Genomic DNA, 13,289 nt, shown 5'->3' with positions numbered 1-13,289 from the left:
CCACCCACATACACAGACACCCACACACACAGAAACCCACACATACGCGCGCCTGCAAAAAGTTCTGCACGCGCACAGCGTGAGCTTATTTTCGCAATGAGCGTGCAACATGCCACCAATGCAACATTGTACGCGGCATGTATGCGCCAATTCGCATGATGGCATCTCAAATATGCAATTTCATATATTTATTCAGTAGTATATATGTACATATGTATGTAGATATTTGTGTATTTTTGTGCATATAAATTATGCAAGTTATTTATGTTGCTGCCATAAATATCGCAACTATGTGGCAGTATGTGAGCAAACATGCATATGCCGGTGTATGCGTTATAATTGCGGGTGTAGCACACACACACACAGATACTTTCAGTTAAGGGAGCAGCATAAACCATGAGTGTTCATAAATATCTAGCAACCGACCGACCGACCAACAACATACAACATTGACAAATAACATCAACATCAACAGCAACATCAACATTGTGGGCAACAACAATAAAGTCAACAACAACAACGGCATGTTAGTGATACCATAGCGCACATCAAGCGACCACTGACACTGACAGCGCTGAGATGTGGCTGGCTTCATACTTAATTGCAGTGGCAATTAATATGAAATATTTAAAATGATGATGACCTCACCCAGCTACAGCAACAGCAACAACAACAGCGATACATAACAAATAATGCATAATACACTGGCTCTCTGGCCCTCGGGGGCTTGTCGACATTTAGAAGTAATATTAAGCTCCGCTAGCATAGCCGTCAGCAGCAGCCAACGCGGCCACGTGGCGACCACAAATACACATACATATGCATACACACATACAGATATACTTTCATTTTAATTCACACACACACACACACTTATAGTGTCGCCAATTATGCATTTAAGTAGTTAAGTAATTGTTTTTGCTCTTGTTCATAATTTTATTATCACCAGCAACTTCATTTAGCGTTTGGACTCAACTTGGCAGCCTTCACGCCATGGCGGCGGCTTCATTTACACACATGAGGGCATACTTTCGAGCATATTGAGCGCACAGCTCCATTTAAAAGCTGCCAGTGTGGCGGTCAAACAGATTACTCTATATTAATACAAATTTATTTGCATGTTATGTGGCACAGTATGAATGAAACAACCCAGTAGGAAATGTGAAATCAGTTTTTTTTAATTTTTGGAATTTATATTAAATATTTCTAATCTATATAAGTAAAAATTAATGTGTTTGGTAAAATTAACATAGCAACCCAGTAACAAATTTTGGATAATTATTTTTTTTTTTTAATTTTTTTTAAATATTTTAAAAATAATTTTTAAAATTTTTATATATATGTATATATACTATACTAGCAAAAATTAGTTCGTATAGTATAATGAACATTGCAACTCAGTAGGAAATTTTAGTTAAATTTTTGTAATTATTATTATTATTTTTTTTTTTATTATTATTATTTGTCTAATTTACACTAGTAAAAATTAATTTGTGTGATAGAACGAAATTATCAACCCAGTAGGAAATTTTTATTAAATTTTTTGCTATTTGTTTTTGGAATTATACTAACAAAAATTTATTAGTAAACATTTATTTGTAAAGCAGAATGAACTTAACAACCCTACCCTGTAGGTAACTTTTAGTTAATTTTTTGTTATTGTTTTTTTTCTCATTATTATTAATTTACAGCATTAAACATTAATTCGTATAATAAAATGAACGTATCAACCCAGTAGGAAATTTTGAACGAATTGTTTTTAAAATTTTTATTAAATTTTTCCTAATATGCTTTAGCCCAGTAGGAAGTTTTACATACTTTTTTTTAGTTTTTTTCTCCAATTTCTTAAAGTTATGATTAAATATCTAAACTTTAACAGTGAAAACTAATTTGTATAATAACCACCCAGTAGGAAATTTTTAGTTTTTTTGTTTAATATGGAAGAATATTTCTCATCTGTATTAATTAAAATCTACCTTCATTTGTAGAATTGCATGAAGAAAGCAACACAGTAGGAAATTTTAAATAATTTTTTAGTAAATTTTTTTTTAACAAGTGGGATTTTAATCACCACTTTTAAAAGGAAAAAATATTTCCTAATCGATAATTGTAAACAATATTTTTTTGATAATTTGAATTTTTAAGAATGTTTCAAAAAAGTTTAATATTTCAAAAATTTTGTAGTGGAAAGGAATAATTTTACAGTCTGTCTTTTTTTAAAATTTTATATTTTCGAAATAAAATTTAGTGTCCTTTGTGTATATAATAATTTTTTTCGATAACTTTTATCGATTATTTCAAATCAATAGTCTTTGAATTATTTTATATATTTTTATTTTCATTTACATCACTCGATTATTAAATTTAATTCGATTTAAAATACAAAAACATAATAAAATCTTAATTACCTTTCGATTTAAATTTTGGATTTCCTGGGAGGCAATTTCTGAAATAAAAAAAATGAGATTTTAAGTAAATGCATTTTTATTGTTTTATTCGTAAGTTAGTTTATTTATTTGTATTTAAGAATTTGTTTTGAGCTATCTTGAGATTTTTTATCGATAAGTCGAAACAAATGATCGATAATTTTTGATTAATGTATGAAACTTATGGACTAATTTAATTTACTTTTATGCTGTTTTGATAAATTTTATCGATAAATCGATTAAATTATCGAACTTTTTCGATTAATATATCTATTTTACTAGTCAATTTTAAAAATTTGTCTTTCGTTGATATTAACGTTTTTTTTATTCCCTTTTCAGGCTTAATCCAGCTTTGGTAAGTGCATCAACATTTATAACTAATTATTTTCAGTGTACTTACTTGTATTACAAAATTATTTCCGCACACAATACTCGTATAAATAATCCAACTAACTTTATCGATCTTTTCTACATTTTAACGATAAATATTTAATTATATGCTCTAAAGCTTTTCAATTTTATTTCACCACTTATCGATTTATCGATAACGTATAACCATGCCAGTAATAATTACTTTCCTAGCACTACTGAAATACTTAAACTTCATTATTTATTTAGTAGTTAAAAACTATACAGCGATTCTCGCCTGGGTCATTGTGCCTGTGACGGACTAATAGCGGACAACTGACGGCTGTTCTTGTTTGAGTGTGAATTGAAGACGCCTGATGGGGGTTAAGCCGCCGCTGGCATCATTAAGTAAATTAAGTAAATAAACATATGTGCTATGATAATTAATTGGCACTTCACAAGTGTCATCATTATTGTTAGCCGGCGCCCGGACGCATAGCCGGTTCACTCATTTCGCTTATTTGGGTTGCGGCGAGTGAATGCGCATTTTGCACCAAGCGATTTTAAGGGCAACAACTATATAGTTGTGACTGTATGTATATTTGAATATTTGTGTCAGTTGAGGAATTTATATGCAATTATATAGTTTATTAGTTGGTATTATTGTTGGGCATATAACATTACTAATTCAAGGTTTCTCAGAGTTGAAATTAAATTGGACTGTAGTTGTAGTGTGTAAGAGGCTTGACTTTCTCGAAGAAATTGCTCAAAATAAATTTCTGATGTAGTATTTTAGAAGGAGTTAGTAAGCGATGAGTGCTTGGACACCCATATTTGGCATACTGTATCAGTAACAGTTATCAGTAACTTTTAGTGGAATTAAAAGATGATAAAAAAACACCGAAACTGCGCTTTAGAGGGTTAAAAAATTTTGAAAAATATTAAATATGCAACATTTTAGTAAATAAGCTTGAAGACAAATCAAAAGAGTCAGAAAAACTTATTAGTTGAATTTAACCCTTGAAAATTTTTGAAAAATGTCAGAGGGATTTTTCGAAACCACAGTCAATATGATTTTTAGTGTTTCGAAAGTAGAGTTAACATGTTTCCTATTGAGTACCTTTCTGGAAACTTTTTCCAAATTTTTCAGTGTATGGTCGAAATGACCCACAAGGTAAGCTTTTTAGGGTTAATTTTTTTCGATAGCCTTATTAGCGGAAAAATTTGGGTATGTAGGTTTGAAAACAGATCGGAAAACATTTAATTTTAATCTTTAACTGATTTCTGAAAATAGTTTTGAAAGAACTTTTCAGACAACAAGGTCAAAATGAACCGCAAGGCGATCAGTAAAGGGTTAAAATGCTAAAAAAGAAATAAGAAAATATATCAAATTTAAGTACTTTTACTCAAGGACAAATCAAAAGATCTTCAGCTATATATTTTATCTAAATGCCACGCTTATTTTCCCAACACTCCACATCACTCCACGCTTCTAAAAACACCAAATACACCACTAATTGCATATAAATTAAGTAAATGTTCATTAGTTGTTCACACATGCCACAACACTACCTGTTAATATGCACACAGGGCTACAAAAACACTTTCGTACATTTACGCCTTTGAGCGATTAAAAATTTCAGCTGCAAAAAGCGCGTGAGAAATCACTCATTTAGCACCCTTTAAACGAACGTTTGACTACAAAAAACACCTAACTTCGTGATCTTTCGATCTGGCGAGCTGTTTTCGGCCATTAATTACAATATTTGCGGCACCTTACGCCGTACGCGCGGCGCGCTATCGCCACTTATATTCACTTTGTGTTGTTTAATTTCGGTTTGTTTGTGGAAAGCTTTTTTTCTCGAGCGCGTGCAATATTTCAACGCCTTCATTTGCATGCGTTTATTTCTTAATAATTCGACTCCTTAGCGCGTCGCAGACGTGGTACGTGCCGCATATGGCAAGTGGTAAGTGGTAAGTGGCAATCGGCAGGCGGCAAGTAGAAGCATAGCAAGCGGCAAGTGACAGGCAGACGAGTGGCAAGCGGTAAATGGAGGAGTAGTGGAGAGCGCATTCACCGCAAGGCTGCAATTTTATCTGCGCGGCAGCCATTTGCCACTGGTACGTGCGCACACACACATCTACACATACTTACACATACAAATGTATATATGGGCATATAATTCGCAGCCGAATTCCTGTTTGGACAGCACACTTGATTATGGGTTCTCGATCGAGCACTAAACATTTGCAAATTTCGTTGGCCAGCACATAAGCGCCCGTAAAAAGCGAACGCAAAACAACAACAACGATATCGACAAAAGAACAGCAAGGACAGCCGAACAGCAGCAGGCGACCGCAAGGCGAAAAAATTTAAGTTTGCATTTAATTTGCACGTTGATGTGCGGCATGCAACAATGTCTGATGGCACAGCAACAGCTGCCGCTCAACGAGATGAGGATACGCGCGCACGTATGTATATTTGTATGGGTGCATATGTGTTGTTGTGCGCGTCGAATGCTTAACGACAATTTGGATTTTCGGCGAAATTAAATGCGCACGCGCATGTCTGCGACCAACGCGCTCGCTCGTCGCGCCACTGCGAATCTGCGTAAAATTGCTGTTGCATGTGGCTGGCGTGCCATAGCGAATGCCGGCGGCGGAATGCGGGCCACTGCGCGCACGTACGCGCAGACGCACAAACATGCGCGAAGAGCACGAAAATGCAGGAGAACGTGCGCACGCGTATGTTTGTATGTGTGTAATAAATTTTATATGGGCTATAAAGAAGCGTCGCTGATATGCAACATCCGATAAGCCGTTAACCCGCACGCATGCACGCACTGACCACGAAGACGTCAACGAAAGGTTGAGCGGCAGACACACAACCACACAAATATGTGCTTGGCGCATCGCTACACGTAAGTGCAGGCCGCAGGTCGCACAAAATGTGAACGCAACAAATTTCTTTGCAGCTTTTAGTGCCGTTGCCGCTATTGTTGTTTTTGTTGCGCGTCGCATGATTAGTGAGCGTTTCATTGCGGACTGGAATACAGAGGCTGTTGGCAATTTTTACCTTGCTACCTTTTTGATATTTACACTAAATAACATTTGTAATGCCATAAATTCTTTATGATATGAAAATTTTCAGACGCGCCTGCGCGCCGCGGGCATACACATATGTTATCAATAAGTATATGCACAGCGCGCGTTAAAAGAGTTTCAGCTCGCGGAATTTATCAAATTTGCTGTCTTGATCTGCACCTTCTTTCGGAGGCGCTGCAAGTTGCTGAGCTGCTGCTAGTAGGCGGCGCACAAATGAGGGAGCCCACACAGCGCCGCTTGGCGTACGGGCGCGCTAGTGCGCGGCGTGCCGACGCGGAGGTATGATCTGCGCTGCCGTCGCCTTGGGTTGCATTTAAATGAAATATTTATGCAAATGCCTTAAAGTGCATTTAGTTATTTGCATATAGAGTGAAGGTGGAGACAGCGGAGATAAAACGTATGGTATGCATGTCTTTATAGCCACACGTGTCGTCACCTGGAGTTGCAGCATATGTCAGAAAGCATTGGCTTGGTATCTGCAGATCGATTCAATGAATTTACTTGCACAGATATTGGAAAATTTCGGAGTAAATCAATCCAGCAATCAGCTTTTAAGTAGTTGAGTAATTTGCATGTAAAGTGACTCAACTTTAGTACAAGAGTCTTCCTTTTTCTAAGTTGACAAAAAACAGAAATTTTTTCACGTTTTTTTTTTTACAAATTTTTACCATCGTTTTCAAAATAGATTCCTAAAATTCTCCATTCACTTATTATAAGCCTCGTCTGGGATGTAAATTGTAAAGTTTTCTAAGTTTCCCTTAAGATAAATTGACCGGTTAAGTAACCGGTTATATAGACTTGACTGTCATTGAAACGACTAAGTTAAACATCGAAAGGCTTGTTGACTTCTTCAGTGATTTAGTCCGACTTTAACTTGGGATTATTTCTCTGGTAAATTCTGTATTGATTTAAATAGTGACTATAAGTATATTTTGTCAGATCATGTATCAAATATCTTTGTATAATACACCGAATACTGATAGGCTGAAAACACTAGAACATGTAATCTGCTTCAGTACTTCCCATGTGTTACGCAAATTCTTCGAAACTTCTGAAATTGTGCTGTGCGCTGTACGAAATTGCTTTAACATCAAAGATCTAAAGGAGTTTACTAGACCATCATCAGTTAAGATTTCCTATTTCTGAACTAAAAATGACTAATAAAAGGGGTTGCTAAGTGTTATAAGTAGATTATAAACCCAGTTTTCAGAAACCACATGAATATATGTATATAAAGATCAGCATTCCTAAGAATGATAATTACAAAATATTATTAGAGATGGCGCTGGCCTTGAGCTCTCTGACAATGCAAAGAGTGTTTGACCTCTCTTTAGCACGGTTTATTTCGGCTTCATTGGAGGCGTTCTGAAGGAATACTTTGCGAGAAACCCATAGATGTGTTTTCAGATACAAATTGAGAAAGCTGTACGGAAGAAAGCGAGACGGAATCATCTAGATACTTTCTTCTCAACTATTCAGTTTTTCTAGACTGATCTCCGTAGATACATTTTCGGCAAACCCAGCGAAGTTACTTGGACTGATATTAACCGCCTTAACAAATTTGTGATAGACTGAAAGCGCTTCGTCGATCCATTTGGTCTGGTCTGGTCACCCATATCCAAGAATTTTAGAGATCACAAAGTTGCAACATTCACCGCTGTCCAAGCTTCCGCAATACCTTTGATGCAAAAATCAGCGCTATGACCTTAAGTAATCTAACCTACAGAAGGAACAATCTGCTGATAAACTAAAAGATTTTGTTAAAAAATCAATCAATCCTTTTGTCACATATCAATCAATTTCATAACTCTTCTCAACTCCACCATATTTAAATAACTCCATGAAACATGCAAAAAAAATTATTGCATGTTATTTTTTAGATTTTCTGGCCCGTCAACATTTTTCCAACGTAATGGAAAATTTTCTTGTCACAAGTATTTAATTTCTGTGTTTTGTTGTAATACGTTTGAAAACTGAAAAAATGCTGTTTCCAAACATGTTTGGTGTTTACGATTCTAAACGCGCGTTTCACAGTTAATTACGACGTTTTAATTTGCTATTAATTTAACATCTAATTGCAATTGATTAACCATGGTACATTCATCATTTTGACAAGTCGATATTTATGCTGACATATGTATATACATTTCAATATGTATGTATATATAATGTATAGGCGCTTCGTCTACACCATGGTAAAGTCGTATGTCACAGTGGCAACACGCTACTGGTTCATTTTGAAGCAGTAAGGCTCTGTTCGGTGAGAAAGAGGGCAAATTTTGTTAAATTTTATAGGAGATGTGCTTGTTCAGTGAGTCTTTTTTATTATTATAGGTTAAAGAAAAAATTGGAAATTAAATAAAAGTTGAAAGGGTTGCCACATCATAATTTTTATTAAAATTCAGTACGCATTGTAAAAAATAGATTAACCTGTTGTAGTATCAGTGTCTTTGGAAGATTAAATGAACAATCTTTCACGCAGAAATTAAAACTTTATAGAGTTGCCACTGATTATTTTAAGCTATTTATAAAATAAAAATTATTAGAAAAAAAATTCGAAATACATAACTTCATAAAAATGAAAATAATATTTTTTGTAAAACCGTTCTTTTGAAAATTTTGATGAGTAGAGTTGCCACTAAAATATTTTATAAAAATATACTAATAAAAAAAATTATTTAAATACACTGCGGGTGATAAACTATCTAATATTTGAAATACTAAAATTTGCTACCGAGTTGCCAGATGACTTTACAAAATTAAAAAAAATGTAAAAGTCTAAGGTGAATACTTAAAAATATAGTATTATTTGTATCAATTCTTTGGCAAAAATGTTATTTCTATGGAGTTGCCACCTTAATTTAAACAATGGTTATTTAAATAATCACATGGAAAGCTGGAAGTCTAAAAAGAAATACATATAAGCCAATTTAGATTAATTTAATAACTAAAATTTGACACAGGGTTGCCACCTTGTTCATATTTATATGCAGAACTCATACGAAATTACAAAAAATTAAAAGCCTATGTTGTCGATTCACACATAATTTGTATATTTATATGTAGCAAAATCATTATTTTTCTGGAGTTGCCAATTAAATTTCAGAGAAAAAAACTTATTATGTGTTGAAGTTTTTAAATGAAGTGTAGATTGTTAATTCAGAGATTCTTATTAACCAAAGTTTTATAAAGCGTTGCCACATAGTTAACATTTTTTTATAAAATTATGCAAAAATAAAAACAAAAAAAAATTATATACGCATGGAGTTATTTATACAAATAACTTTTTTGAGAGCTACTTTTTAGCAAAATTATTCATTTTCTGGAGTTGCCACCTAAATTTCAGTGGAAAAGGAGAGTAATTAAATACTAAACTTTTTTAATTAAGTGTGGATTATTAATTCAGTGATTTTTAGTAACCAAAGTTTAATAAAGAGTTGCCACATTGTTTAAATATTTTAGGTTGGGAGCTGCTTTGTAGCAAAAATGGGATCTTTCTGAAGTGGTCACAGAATTTCAATGAAAATTGTTTAAAAAAAGCTAATTAAAAGACATTCAAATAATTTCAGTCAATATTATTTTGCCACAGAGTTGCCACATTGCTCAAAATTTTAATCAATATTAAAAACATTAAAAAAATAATTGAAAGATAATGGGCATTCCTGTATTAAAAAAAAGTTGAGGTCGCCACTTTTTATATGTGTATTTTTTGATGTTGCCACCTGTTCCGATGTTTCTTTTTTATAATATGTTAAATTCATAAATATTTGTATTCTCTCAACTATACTCTACTAATATTAAAGTTTTATAAAGATTGTATGGCGTTGCCACCTGTTTTGATATATTTAAACTTTTTTAATGCAAAAACCTTCCAAACATGTATAAACACCCTGCTGTGAATTAAATTATGTGCACAATATTTTTTCTGCCACAACTTCTAACTACCACATAAGGGTGCAGTACTGGTTACATAACGCGCAGTTTGTAAACTACTTGCATGTTTTATGGCAATTCATTTTGTGCTTTATTCACATACTTGCTAAATACATACGTATATATAATTAGCTGTAGCATGCGTGGCATTTAAAACGCATGTAAATTTTCAAATCACAACTGTGCAACATTTTGCTAATCATACAGGTTTCACAGTCAGCGCGCACCTATGTATGTATGAGTGTGTGTGTATTGTGTGTGCGTAACGCCAACATAAAAATGCTAATAAAGCTGCGCTTTAAAGTGACAACTTAAATGCCATCAGATAGATTGATTTTTTTCCAAGTTCTAGCGACGTCAACATTCATCGTGCGATTTGACAAACACCCGTCATATGTTGACAAGGCGCTTAATAAACCTGTTAATACTAATTATTTATATTTGTATAAATATATATATATGTGTATGTTCATATGTATTTTTTAATTATCACTTGCTGCGAATGCGTTTTTGTGCATATTTTTATTTACTTCAATTTTACTATTTTTATTTTTTATTGTTTTTTTATTATTATTTTTTATTTTTTTACCTTATTTTACTTTTTTTCTATTACTATTTTTTTATTCTTTTGTTTTTTTATTTTTCTACTTATTTTTCATTTATTTATTTAGCTTTTAACGCTGATAAATTACGACAAGTTCTACCGGAAGCCCTGACGACTGCCAAACGACACTCGTTAGATAACACTGCTTACACTCTTCGCATATCTCATTAATGTTTCTCTATTTGTTTATTTTTTTTTATATTTTTTTATTGTATTTTTCTACTTCATAGCCGGTATAAAAATGCAATCACCGCCATATTACTCATTTGCATATCAATAGCTGTGCCTTCGTGTGTGGAAACCCGCCTGCGCTAATCGAAATCAAAGCGCGTTCGATCATTTATTATATCGTGCAACAATCAATTGATATTCACAGTCATGATTAGACTACTATACACACATACACATGTCTATAAACTCGCATGAGTTTGGCGATACTGCTCTGCAATTGTGATTGCACCCAGTTTTTGGTTGGCTTGGATGACGCCCTCAGTCTCTGTCATGATTGCAAATTTTATAGCTTTTTCATAGCCCAAGTGATAATTTATATGAATTTCATTGTTTGCCGACACACACACACACACACACATCTGTATATACATATCTATTTTGATAGCTCGTTCCATTGTGCCATTCACTATTCACTTATCGAGACATTTCGTTTCGTTTCCCGTAATGTTTTCGGTAATTCCTAAAGTGGCGAGTTTGGCTTTGTTATTCTCAGTTGGCTTGCTTTTCCAATTTGGCTTGCAATCGTTATAGATTTTGTTGCCAATTTACTTGCTGTTGTTCACTATCTACACTTCACCGCCGCTACACCTTCAACACAGTGTTTCGTCGTCGTTGCGCTACCCAAAATGCCCGTTATGAATTATTTATTCGCAATGTCATTGAAACGGATTAAGAATGTGAAAAGAATGCCTGTCACTGCAGTGCAGTGCGAATTTGTCGAAATCACAAGATTAGCACACTTATATAGAGACTTTGTGATACTTATAAAAGCACATACATACTTATAAGCAGGTATAAAATAATAATAGCGTGCGATTTGAAAGTGAAAGGTTTCTGCGGTATATTTTTATATACTCTGTATATGTAGAGCAGTGTATGTAGTCGGAACCGGCGGCTGTACTGGTTTCAAATTAAAAAAAAAAATACAATTGGATAAACTAAAAGTAAGATATAAGGGAACGAAAATGAGCTACGTAATTTTGAGTAATTTCAAATTTTTTTAGTTTTCAACATAAATACAGGTGGCAACGTAAATTGATCATAATTACATGCCTGTAAATTTGCATGCCTCTATACCATTTTTTAATCAATTACCTATAACAAATTTTTTAGTTAAAATTTTTGAAAGTTAAATAAAGGCGGCAACTCTTTTTCTGCGTATAGCTCAAACTTTCCAAAATATTTGAATTTTTTGAAAACTAATTAACAAATTATTTATATTGCCTCTATTTTTTACAAAAAAAATATGAAAAAAATTACAGAAAAGTGGCAACTCCAAAAAAATTTTCAACTATAGTTAAATAATATTTTGTACGCTCCTAATTTCTGCTCTATTTTTGTGTATCAAAAAGTTTTGTGCAAAAATAAGTGTGGCAACACCGCTAATAATTTATAAAAACACTTTTTATACGTGTATCTTTACTTCTCAATCTAGTTGGCAACTTCATTCAGCAATATATACATATATACATATTTTTTATAGTTTTTAAGATTATCATAACAAATTATTTTGTATTCTAAAAAAACATGTTATTAAAAAATAAGTGGCAACTTCATAAAACAATATATTTCTATAAACTTTCTTAAATAATATTAGGCATTCATATTAATAATTTTGTTAAATTTTTGAGTAATTAAAATTTTGTTAAAAAAATAAATGTGGCAACCCGCCTGAATAATTTCTGAAATTACTCTGCATATTAAATTCATCAATTATATTTACTCTTATTACTTATCTTCTTCTTCTTAATTGGCGTAGACACCGCTTACGCGATTATAGCCGAGTTAACAACCGCGCGCCAGTCGTTTCTTCTTTTCGCTACGTGGCGCCAATTGGATATTCCAAGCGAAGCCAGGTCCTTCTCCACTTGGTCCTTCTAACGGAGTGGAGGTCTTCCTCTTCCTCTGCTTCCCCCGGCGGGTACTGCGTCGAATACTTTCAGAGCTGGAGTGTTTTCATCCATCCGGACAACATGACCTAGCCAGCGTAGCCGCTGTCTTTTAATTCGCTGAACTATGTCAATGTCGTCGTATATCTCATACAGCTCATCGTTCCATCGAATGCGATATTCGCCGTGGCCAACGCGCAAAGGACCATAAATCTTTCGCAGAATTTTTCTCTCGAAAACTCGCAACGTCGACTCATCCGCTGTTGACATCGTCCAAGCCTCTGCACCATATAGCAGGACGGGAATTATGAGAGACTTATAGAGTTTGGTTTTTGTCTGTCGAGAGAGGACTTTGCTTCTCAATTGCCTACTCAGTCCGAAGTAGCACCTGTTGGCAAGAGTTATCCTGCGTTGGATTTCTAGGCTGACATTGTTGGTGGTGTTTACGCTGGTTCCAAGATAGACGAAATTATCTACAACTTCAAAGTTATGACTGTCAACAGTGACGTGAGTGCCAAGTCGCGAGTGCGACGACTGTTTGTTTGATGACAGGAGATATTTCGTCTTGCCCTCGTTCACTGCCAGACCCATTCGTTTTGCTTCCTTGTCCAGCCTGGAGAAAGCAGAACTAACGGCGCGGGTGTTGAGGCCGATGATATCAATATCATCGGCATACGCCAGCAGCTGTACACTCTTATAGAAGATTGTACCTGCTCGATTAAGTTCTGCAGCTCGAACTATTTTCTCCAGCAG

General features: G+C 34.1%; 1 long non-coding RNA gene across 2 annotated transcripts in view; it reads right to left on the bottom strand.

Moving 5' to 3' along the window:
* Window positions 1-2,407: 2,407 nt before the first annotated feature.
* LOC125778597 (uncharacterized) overlaps window positions 2,408-13,289 on the bottom strand; it is an 81,554-nt gene continuing 70,672 nt past the window's right edge. For both annotated transcript variants that reach the window (XR_007422796.1, XR_007422795.1), the window contains one exon: window positions 2,408-2,446. This is a non-coding gene — a long non-coding RNA (uncharacterized LOC125778597). The remainder of the gene's footprint in view (window positions 2,447-13,289) is intronic.

This window comes from Bactrocera dorsalis, chromosome 5 (genome assembly GCF_023373825.1).
Source record: "Bactrocera dorsalis isolate Fly_Bdor chromosome 5, ASM2337382v1, whole genome shotgun sequence".
Classification (NCBI taxonomy): domain Eukaryota; kingdom Metazoa; phylum Arthropoda; class Insecta; order Diptera; family Tephritidae; genus Bactrocera; species Bactrocera dorsalis.
This window is presented reverse-complemented; position numbering and strand designations above follow the sequence as displayed.